The 12496-nt window shown below is 41.7% G+C and overlaps 1 protein-coding gene across 2 annotated transcripts in view; it reads left to right on the top strand.

Annotated features, from left to right (window-relative positions):
• CRHR2 (corticotropin releasing hormone receptor 2) overlaps positions 1 to 12496 on the top strand; it is a 1496074-nt gene that overhangs the window by 1135452 nt on the left and 348126 nt on the right. The window lies entirely within an intron of this gene.

Genomic DNA, 12496 nt, shown 5'->3' with positions numbered 1-12496 from the left:
TCGCACCCCTCTTTGCTGCGCAGCTACCCCAGGACGTACCCACGGCCCATTCTCCTGCCTCTCCTGTAAGTTCAACTGCTTCAGGACCCTCACCAAACACACCTCCTCCACTCACAGCTCCGAACCCAACGACTTGAAATGCATCCTACTGAACACCCGCTCGGTCCACAGACACGCAACCGAACTCTGGGACCTAATCGACACTGTGTCACCTGACATCGCCTTCCTCACTGAAACTTGGATGAACGCATCTTCTGCCCCCGACATCGCCATAGCCATACCGGACACTTACAAGATCATTCGAAAAGACCGCACCATTAAAAAAACTGGAGGAGGCATCGGCATCGTCCATAGAAACACCATCAAAATTACAACCAGCTCTGACGACAATCTTGCAACCGCCGAACACCTCCACTTTCAGATCCACACCGACCCCAGGACCACACTTAGAGGAACCCTCATTTACAGGCCCCCAGGCACCCGATCTCAATTCAGCGACGACATCACTGACTTCGTCAGCCCGCACGCCCTCGCCTCAGAGAACTACATTCTTCTAGGAGACCTTAACTACCACCTTGACAACACTCTCGACAACAACACCACCACCCTTCTGGACAACCTGTCCAATCTTGGACTCAAACAACTTGTTGACACCCCCACTCACACAGCCGGACACACGCTCGACCCTATCTTCACCTCCAGCAAGCACATCTCCTTCGATCGCACTACAGCTCTCCACTGGACGGATCACAGCTGTGTTCACTTCAGCTACAAAACAACCCTGACCCACTACCGTCCACAACCCATTCCCCGAAGAAAATGGAACAAAATCACCACCGACCAACTCCTCACATCACTCAGCCAAAATACTCCCACCCTAGCAACGGACCCAGACCAAGCAGCCACCAACCTCAGGCAATGGATCACCCACAGTGCAGACGAACTAGCACCCCTGAAAAAACACCAGTTGAAATCATCCAGCAAAAAGTCTCCCTGGTTCAATGATGACCTTAAAAAATCCAAGAAGACATGCCGCACCCTGGAGAAGAATTGGAGAAAAGAACCAACCTCAGACAACATGGCCTCCCTCAAGACCGCCACCCGCAAACACCACCAACTGATTCGATCCGCCAAGAAATCAGCATTTAAGGACCGTCTCGACAACAATTCTCATAACAGCAAGGAACTCTTCAATATTGTCAAAGAATTCACCAACCCTCCCGCAGCATCCAACGACATCACTAACTCCCAAGACCTCTGCGATGCGTTATCCTCCTTCTTCTACAACAAAATTGCCGACATCCACAACAGCTTCAAGAACACTCCCAATGAACAACTCACCCCACCCCCTTCAAATCCCACCCTTCCAACTAACTACCTTAACTCCTGGAACCCAATCACCATTGAAGACACCATTCGCCTCATGAACTCAATCCACTCTGGCTCACCTTCTGACCCCTGTCCCCACTACATCTTCAACAAAGCTGACTCCATCATCGCTCCCCAACTCCGCGATGTCATTAACTGCTCCTTCAACTCCGCCACCTTTCCAGAAATATGGAAACACGCCGAACTCAGCGCCCTTTTGAAAAAAACAACAGCAGACCCCTCAGAACTGAAAAACTACCGACCCATTTCCCTCCTCCCTTTCCCGGCCAAAGTCATCGAGAAAGCCGTCAATAGCCAACTCGCAGCCTTCCTTGAATCCAACAACTCCCTGGATCCCTCACAGAACGGCTTTCGAGCCAAACACAGCACCGAAACCGCCCTCATTGCGGCGACCAACGACATCCGAGCACTCCTGGACAACGGTGAAACAGTGGCCCTCATTCTACTCGACCTCTCCGCCGCCTTCGACACTGTCTGTCATAACACCCTAATACAACGCCTCAACAACATCGGCATTCAAGGAAAAGCCTTGGACTGGATCATCTCGTTCCTAGCCGGGAGAACCCAGAGAGTCCGACTCCCCCCTTTTTACTCAAAGCCCACCGAAGTCATCTGCGGCGTACCTCAAGGCTCCTCACTCAGTCCCACCCTCTTCAACGTCTACATGAGTCCCCTCGCCTCCATCGCACGTCAACACAACCTCAACATCATCTCCTACGCCGACGACACCCAGCTGATCCTCTCCCTCACCAAAGACCCCAACACTGCCAAAAACAACCTTCACGAAGGTATGAAAGAAGTAGCCGAATGGATGAAACAGAGCCGCTTAAAACTCAACTCAGACAAAACGGAAGTGCTCATCCTAGGATCCTCCCCCTCAGCTTGGGACGACTCCTGGTGGCCTTCCGCTTTGGGATCAGCGCCCACACCCACGGACCATGCACGCAACCTTGGCTTCATTCTAGACTCCTCGCTCTCAATGTCCAGACAAGTCAACGCCGTATCATCCTCCTGCTTCAACGTCCTTCGCATTCTCAAAAAGATCTTCCGCTGGATCCCCCTCGAAACAAGAAAAACTGTCACCCATGCATTGGTCATGAGTCGACTGGACTATGGCAACACACTCTACGCCGGAATTACAACAAAATTGCAGAAAAAGCTCCAGCGCATCCAAAACGCATCAGCGAGACTCATATTAGACATCCCGCGCCAAGAGCACATCACCAGTCACTTAAAAAACCTCCACTGGCTTCCCGTCAACAAAAGAATTACTTTCCGCCTTCTTACCCACGCACACAAGGCCCTTTATAATCTAGGACCCGAATGCCTCAACACCCGACTGTCCTTCTACTATCCCACCCGCCAACTAAGATCATCCAATCAAGCTCTCGCCGCAGTCCCGCGCATCCGAAAAACCACCATGGGTGGCAGATCCTTCTCCTTCCTGGCTGCCAAGACCTGGAACTCACTCCCCACCCACCTCCGCCTTACTCAGAATCACATCACCTTCAGAAAAGAACTGAAAACATGGCTATTCGACAAACAGTGAACCCCTCCCTCTAGTGCCTTGAGACCCTCTGGGTGAGTAGTGCGCTTTATAAATGCCTGAACTTGAACTTGAACTTGAACTTTATAGAAAACATCTCCCATATAGTGAATGACCACTTCATTTTGAGTCTTTTTTTTAAAAATATTGCTGACCTTTTGAAGTAATCAATTATCCTGACATTGACATCTGAAGGCTACTTATAGAGGCTCAGTAATGTCATAACATTGATAGACATCCCTTTATGTAATATCCCACAACTTGGAGGTGAGCTTTAAAAAATTCAGGACTGGAGAATTTAAATAGCCAGGTAGTAGTCCCTAAAGTTTGAGCCTTACGTGAAATAACTCATTTAGTTATGTATGAGAACTAGTAAAAAGTTATTGAAATTTGTACATACACAGTCCCAATACATATGCTCCAGGGTGGGAATCCAGAGCCTAACTTCTTCCTTAGAGTGAGTCTATTTGTGCCCCAAGATATGGGTTGACAGGTATGCCCAGATTAAAAATAAATCTTTGCATCTTGCTGATCTCCCATTTAGTTACAATAAGTAGAAGATTCCCAATTAGATGCAGCAGACTAGACAATACCATTATTTTCACAAACATTAATCATCCAAATGTATAACCTTGATTTTATTTAGCGAGGTTTTATCTAATGTAACAAACAGACAAGGTTGATTATGGGAAGACTTGCAAATAGTCTAAACTACTGGTGATCACTCTGGGTAGGATTCCAACCCATCATGCCACTCAAGACAGCCCCCACCTTTTGGAAATTAGCTCTGGCCTTGATCCCCAAACTGTCAGACGAGCCCCCATCCAGAAGACTACACAAACAACCACAGACAGGTTTGACCTTATTAGGCCTTGGCAGTGAGGTATAGATTCAGTCCTTTGGCACAGAGAGCAAAGATGATGGTTACAATGCTTGCAAATAGTCTACTTCACTGGCAATCATTCTAGGTAGCATTCCAAGTCATTGTTTCTCATTCGCTGTGCACTCTAGACAAAGGCTCATAGTCATTTTACCTCCCTCCATACCTTATCGCAAATCTGTTTCCGTCATTTAGTCGATGGTCATGGTTACATTTTTATCCAAATATCACACGTAAGCACACTACTGGAAACCCATTAGCACTTTCTCATTTAGATCATATTTATATTAATGAAAATTGTTTCATCCTCATTGATTTTATAACCTAAATTCATTTTAATGCATCTAAGCACCGTCGAATTATTAAAACATCTGCCTTGATATAGGGACAATAGAGTGGAATGGTCATTGGCGTACAGACATTTTTTTCCAGTGTCCGATGTACTCTTTCTTGACCTGCACATGTTTTACTACTGGAACTATGGAGTTTTTACAATGTTTCTCATTTCCCTGCTGCCCTTCAGCTTATTCTTCTCCAACATAGTGATTCTTCACTGTCATTCAGGGTAGCCAAAAAATGAAGTTTGAAACAAGTATCTTCTTTCAGTTGTTGACGGTCAAGACTTTGGACCTGATTATGAATCTGGCGGTGTGGAAGCTGGGCCACCATGCCGCTGACCCCGCTCCAACACTGCTAACGTCCACTGATGGCTGCCCGCCAGATTACACGTTTACTTGTTGTCTGGTGGGTGGTCCTTTGGTGGTTGCTTGGCAGTGTCTTTAAAAAAGGCACTGCTGAGGGAGCGCCAAAGCCTTTTCCTGCACAGCATGGACTCTGCAGTCCGTGCTGTGCAGTAAAAGGGGATTTATGCACACAGGATGGGCACAACATGTGACCCCCTGAATGGGTTCCCATGGCCAGAGGGGGCACTGTAGGGTCCTCTTAGTTTCCTCTCCGCCGCCAGCTTTTTAATGGCAGGCTCACCACCTTGTAAAGGCTGGCAGTGAGGAAACTCATAATATTCTTCGCAGTGCCACAAAGGCACTACCAGCATGTTACTGCCTCACACCACTGCAACACTGCCGGGGAACAGCGGTTCCTCTGCGATTGCAGTGGTCCTATGGACCACCAAACTCGTAATCACCCCCTTTGTCATTTCTTGCTCATGAATCATATGCTTCCTCGTCACAGGTGCACATTTTCGATACAAGCATGGCTCTCTTTTTCCTTACCTCATCAGATCTGTTAGAGCCTACTGGACAGGGGGGCTGTCTTCCAAAAACAGCAATTTAGTTTTGTGTGCCTCTGTCCTGGTGCTCCTCCTTTGTCATTTCCACCCACCTTTCTCAATTTAAACATCTGGAGTGTCTGGAAGAATATTGTTTGGTTTAGGGAGTCTCCTCATCATGGTACTTCTTCTGCTATTCCTTGCCAATTCCTTAGATACTATATTCTTAATATTGATTGCTGCCCTACCATGAGGACTGGTCAAAAGGAAGTAAGGGCTATTTGCTAAAGGGTCTGCAGCTGTACTTTGTGTGATCTGCCTTGCCATTTTACCTTGATCAACTGGTGCCTCAAATACTTTTATAGGTATTTCTATCTGGACTTACACAGTATATTAATACTTCACTTCCCTTCACCTTAAGTGTTTTCTTCATCTATGTTATTCAGTTTCTGTCACTGCGCAATATCTGAATCCACTGTGAAATATAGCATATTGGCAAGAAGAACGCCCCACCACTCCTATATATCAGTCTGTATCCTCTGCTGCCTCTTACATTTGCTCATTGAGGAATATCTCAGCAATGCTTAGCATTTTTCTTCTAACCTGAAAGGAGGAAAGCAGTACCTGCATTTAACTAATTCAGCAAATTGTCTTTCGACCCCCAAGATAAGAAACGTTTCCTGGTTTACAGTCCTCACCTATATTCGATTTCCCATGGAGACAGGAACGTAAAATAAAAGCCAATAAAATCTAATGCTAAATTAAAATCACCTATTTAAACTTTTTAAAGACATAAATACATTTAATTTAATGATTAAAAAATATGTAAATGAAACATAAATTATAAAAGAGTCATAATATTTTGTCAATTTAAACATTAATGTAACTTTAACATTTAAAATAAAATCATTGAGCTCAGTTAAATAAATTTTGCACATAAGTGATTGTATTAATGTTTACTACCTAACTAATACATACGCATTGTGTACTTTAGGTGGGAACCTTGTTATTTAAATTTTAAGAAAAATTATTTTAATTACATTTGATATTTACAAAATTATTGAATGTTAAATGGAAAATTTGGTTATTACTGCTGTTCCGTTTTTTTGTACTTTGTTTTACATTTTAAATAAATATTTTTAATTAATGTACATTCATATTTATATCAAAAAGATTTTTACAATTTTTAAAACTTGAATTAACCTTTAAACCTTTCCCTATACTTTACTATATAGAGATCTCAGCACCTTTAACAGAAATCTCAGCCTGCATGTGAAAAGTGACAAGTTATCCAATATTTGGCCCTCATATTCTCTGCCGTGATGTTTTCATGAATACTCTATCCCAAAAAGGATTCTGGACTCCCCCGAGCTTTACACTTTTCAATCTCCTGATGTTGCACTTCAAGATGTACAGATCAGAACCGGGATATGATGTGCATTGTTTATCACTTCCTTAGATGTGACCTCAGAGCTGAATCCTGGTCCATTCCACACTTCTTACTGGATTGCCAATTATGTCACCCATCAGCATATTTTACAGCAGTAGATTCAAATGCAGTTTCTTCCCTCTCCTCATTCTGACTACCAGTGTAGAAACAGTTTGTTTTCTCTGCCAAAGGTGAAGCAAATTCCCAGTAGTCCACACACAGGCAAGTAAACAGAGGAGAAGAATGGTTGCTTGTTGGTTATTAATGTTTTAGTGGCTCCTTCTGTCAGTCTTATGTGCTGACATAGAATAAGCCCGGACTGATAGTAGCAGTCACTCTGCTGGCAAAAAAAGCACACCACTTTACAGAGCATATGTGACAAGGGCTTGTTCAGTAGGCCTTAAGCCACAGAAGATGTAAACAATCTAGGGGTTCTATTAACAAACTGCATTTTGTAGTAATTTTAGTAGGACTACAATAGTACTACTAACAAACTAAACAATGCTTCTGATGTTCCTAAATGTGAAGGTTGATGTTCCTGTCTATTGATCCTTTATGTGCGGAGATCTACGCCTCCAACTGCAGAAATCTCTGCATATGTAGTTATATGTTTTAGAAGTCAATGTGAGTGAGATGGGGAAGAATGGCTGAAAAATGGAGAATACATACTACTAAAGTTGTGGGGTTAGGGATGGAGTAAGGAGAGGTTAAGGGAGGACTAGTGAGTGGTTTATAGAGGGACTTGCACATACCCATAAAAGAGTAAGTCCATTCCTGTTCACAAACTGCCCTTCTTTAGTTACTGCAGCCACAAAAGACCTGTTGTAGCCTCAAACATACTCCAATCAAGAGCTGTAATAAGTTCAGCACCACACAAGGCCAGCTCCTAGCACTACAAGACCATCTCATAAAACATGGAGCCAGGGACTTGAAATGAAGCCCATAAAAACTAATGTTTAATTAAAATCACTTATTTTAACTTTTTTAAGATATAAATTAATGTAATGTAATGTTTAGAAAAATATGCAAATGAAACATAATTATAAATGTATTATAAAATATAGTAATACACTTTTATAAATTTGAACAATAATGTAACTTTAATATTTAAATAAAACCATTGACCTAAGTTAATTTAATACTTTACATAAATATTAGTAATAATGATGTTTACTATATAATTAATAAATATGCATTGTATATTTGAGGTGGGAACCTTTTTATTTACATTTTATGAAAAATTATTTTAATTTAATTTGATACAATCAAAATGATTAAATGTTACATTTAAAATTAGGTTATTATTGCTGTTGTGGTTTTTACTTTGTTTTTTATTTAAAATATTTATTTTGAATTAATGTACATTCATATTTATCTTTAAAAGAATTTTACTATTTGTTTAAAACTGTAATAAACCTTTAAACAGTTCCCTATACTTTATCATGTAGAAGATCGCTGCCTACATGTGAAAGGTTACAAGTAGTATCTTTACATTCACAAATAAAACTACAAAGTACTAGAGTACATTTTCACATATAAACTTACTCATGTGTAAGTTTACCTTTGTGAATAGCCCCATAAAAGTCTTTAAAAGAAACTGCGAGAGTGCACTGGGCAGATGGCATTCCTCAGAGCAGGCTTCCCTACCTTTTAATAATGAAGCCGGAAGTGAACTGTTAATTAATAGCAAGTCTTGCTTTTAAGGAACATTAGAGTGTGTTATCCTTAAGTATTATCGTGGAAGACTTACTTCCCTACAAGACTTTTCACGCTGCAAGATCAAATGTTATTACAATGTCTGCTGATTTTCCCAATGATAGTCAGCAGTATTCCTTGAATCCTTCAAACTATAAATTTGATTATCCACATACATAATTTTAACTTGTAACAAAACTCATCAATAAAGCCCACATTTTCAGATATTTTTCCAGTATCATCTCATTAGCATGGGCATATTTTTTATAGCCAGAAACATCAATACATTACAAAAGAACTACAAAGATAAACCATTGAAAATAATTAGCAATGGCAGGACACATAAGAGCATACAAAATTAAGAAAATATGCCAACCATATTATCAATATATCCAATTAATATATTGGATCCCTAATCCCATTGTAGACTGGACCATCTCCTTTCAATTTTGGCCAGGACCAAGGGCCTCTAACTTTAGCTAATGCCATCTGCATTTCTCCGTTAGCAAAATCCAGAATTCATTAATGCTTGGACTTGTACTTTGAATCCAAGAGTGGGCGATACATAGTCGAGCGCAGGTTGAAATAATAGAAGCAAAGGGTCTCGTAAGACAGCCCAACTCAGAGAATGTTCCCAATACCCACTCTTTCCCGGAAACGGATTGACATAACCAACCCAGATCTCAAGGGTGAGAGTTATATTGGACCAAAATTCCTTCAACATTGGACATGTAAGAAACATATGATATAAATCTGTAGCATATTCTTGACATTTTGGGCAGTGTGATTTTTTGGCTGTTACATTGTTACCCCATTTAGAAATTTGCTCTGGATTATAGTAAAGCATAAATATGGTTCTGTATTGCTGAAGTTTCAAATTAACAGATGTTACAGCCTAGTCTATTGTTTCTAAGGATTCCTGTTTCTCTTCTTTAGTTATATTACAATTAAAAGTCTGACTGAGTTTAGCTGCAATTTGTAAACCATCATCACTAACCACTGCTATAAATTTCTGATAAGTTTTATCTATAATTACCTGTCCATTAGTATCCAAAAATATAGACAGAATGTCAGAGGAACTGTTCAGCTCTAATAGTCTCCGACCACGAAGGAAATAATCCCTGATCTCAAAGTATTTGAAAAAATGAGTTTGTGACAAACAAAATTCTTCTTTCAAAGACAAAAAAGTACAAAATCCCTGCCCATCGTACAAATGACCCAACCACATCATGCCCTTACCTTGCCATTCATTCCCAGCGTGATCATTAAATATTCTAGGCAGCAAGGGATCCCCCCACAATGCGACATACTCATGTAAAATGGGTAATGCATATGTTTTACGCCATATACTAGTAACATCCCTGATTACCTTAAATCGTACCCGCTTATAATAGTTGGGGTCAGATGTTTTATACAATAAAAACCCAGTGCTTTGCCCATCAGCCAGTTGATATGCAAGCCGGCTATCGTCATTTTCAGGTCCTCTAAGTAGACTCTGTATTTGCCCAGTAAATACCGCCCAAAAATACATTTTAAAATCTGGGAGTTTGAAACCACCTTGCATGTATGGTAGTTTTATATATCGAATAGCTCTAATTGCATGCCGATATCCCCAGATAAAACTACCGATAGCGCTATCGAGACGTTTAAAAGAAGTCGATGGTATCTTTAATGGGATTGTGCGAAAAAAATACAAAAACTTCGGGAGGACCTTCATTTTGATAATGTTACATCTCCCATACTTACTGAGGGGTAGCCGATGTCAACTTCGCAATTTTGTGACTACTTTGGTCAACAGTGGTTCATAGTTTAACCCCTTCCGTGCTCATGACGAGCTGAGCTCGTCATGAGTTGCGCCGCTCGCATGCTCATGACGAGCTCAGCTCGTCATGTAATGCGGCTTTTGGAAAAAAGCTGCACAGCGCGAAAATAGCGGCCGCACGCACGCGGTGAATGCAATAATATCATTAATTTGACTACTAAGACAGACTCCCAAGTAAATTACTGTATTTGTGATTTCTAAAGCTGCTGGAGGCCTTTCAAGTTGAAAATTCAGTATCGTCTGTGTCTTATTAAGATTTAATTTATAGCCAGAAAAATACCTGAATCGCTATGCTTCAAGGGTTACGCAGTTAAATCATTCACTGGCATAATAGAAAAAACAGCGATATCATCCGCATACGGGGTTTGTTTTAGATCCGTCCCATTAAAGTAACTGGAGAAATATCAACATTAAATACCAAGGGGCCCATTAGGATGGCGGGTGTATTGCCCCCGCCAGGCTGGTGGTAGCCACGGTCGGCCTGGCGGGGGCAATCCACCCGCCATCCTCACTGAAATGACCCCCCGCCACATTAGGATGGCTGGGGGGTCCGCGGCGGACGGAAAGACCGCCTGCCGCTTTTCCACCCCGGTTGCAAGAAAAGGTTTAATATGGTGGTGGTGTCTGTTTGACACCGCCAGCCATATTAGTATGGGCCCAATCTGATGCTTTTCCGTGGCAGCAATGCCACTACGGAAAGGCAGGCGGTCTTCACTTTGGGGGCCCACTACGGGCCCCCGGAGTGCAGGCAAGGTGGGGGGTGCACACGGCGGGGGTACCTGTGGTACCCCCCAGCATTTGCATACACAAAGCAGCAGGCACAACGCAGTCGTGTAGCAAGAATTTTAGAAAAAAGTTTGGCATCGGCATTAAAATAACGCTATAGGCCAATAAGAGCTCATATCATCTGTAGGTTTCCCCTTTTTTGGAAATACAACAATATTAGTTGTATTCCAAGAAGGGGGAACTTCTTCTCCTTGCATAATCGCATTACATAGCTCATGAAAGATGGGGATCAATATAAATATAAAATTCGAGCGGGATCTTATCCTGTCCAACTGCCTTGCAAGCAGGCAAAGCATTAATTGCTTCCTCAACTTCCCTTCAACCAATATCTTTTTGTGAGGGCTCAGAAAGAGAAGAAATCCAGAACTGGCATTGCACACTCCTGTATATAATCCACAACGATTTGTTGATCAAAGCTGACCGAGTCGCTATACAGATCGGCGTAGAATAGCTTAAATTGTTCTACTATATCCCTGGCAGTATGGTAAACCAAACCATCTATGCCTTTAATTAGTTTAACCTGAGATTTGGCCCTTTGATCTGCATTTGATTGGCCAGCAATTGGCTTGCCCTTTCAACATATTCATATTGTTTGGCTCTATACCTATGATAATGATTTGCGATTTTATACCTCAGCCTTCTTTTTAGTTTAGCTCTTGCCTCAACAACCTGTTGATGGATCTGTTGCTCACCCACATTTTGAGCTGCAATGGCTGTTGCATGTTGCTGCACCAAATCAAGACAAAGCTTTTGTTCCTGCTCCATCTGGAAGCGGCCTTGCCGATTTTGTTTGATATTATATTGTATCATTGCCCCTCTAACATGTGCTTTTAAACAGTCGCATACTATTGGTATTGACACTAAGCCCAAGTTATTATCTATATACTCCTCAAGTACTATTCGCATAAACTCCACATATTCCAGTTACTGAGGAGGTGTCTAGGAAAAGTAAAATCCCTGATTGGTTTCTGGGCATTTAACTGCAACTGCGCTGTTAACATAACCGGATTGTGATCAGATGTAATTTTCGGGCATACTGCTACAAGTGCACTCTATAAGATAGTATTATTTGCAAATATCATATCGATCCTTGAATTATGTTTATGTGAAAATGAATAAAAAGTATAACCTGGTACATTTGGAAATAACCTCCTCCAAGAATGTTCCAACTGATGCAGATGAAGCAATTCTAAAATTGCAGCCTTAGTCCTACACATTCTAACACGGGCAGTGGCATTAGTAGTGTCAATCTTTCTGTCCAGAATACAATTAAAATCTCCCATAACAATCATCTCTCCAGACCAATCCAATAACTCAGAACTCAATTGATATATGACATCTGGACAGTCAATGTTCGGGACATATACCATACATATTGTGAATTTCTGCCCTTGAATCATCATTTGAGAGATTGCCCATCTCCCTTTGGAATCAGAAAGTGACCGTAGGACAACAGTCGGATATCTCCTAGTTTTTAATAAATCCACCCCATCATCCAACATCGTATCCCAATTGATTTAGCAAAGCTCTATCCGAATACGCGAGCCCCAAGATATGAGGTTTAAATGCACGTAACTCTTCCGTTACTAGCCGTCATTTACCAACTTGATTGAGTCCCGCTACGTTCCAACACATACATTTAAATTCCGACATTAAACCAAACTTATATACCCGATCCGGTCATCAGTATCGTGATTACGTACCCCTGCCCCAGTGCTCTG

The sequence above is a fragment of the Lissotriton helveticus genome, chromosome 10 (assembly GCF_964261635.1).
Source record: "Lissotriton helveticus chromosome 10, aLisHel1.1, whole genome shotgun sequence".
Classification (NCBI taxonomy): domain Eukaryota; kingdom Metazoa; phylum Chordata; class Amphibia; order Caudata; family Salamandridae; genus Lissotriton; species Lissotriton helveticus.
Note: the sequence above shows the minus strand (reverse complement) of the source record. Positions and strands in the feature narration are given on the sequence as shown.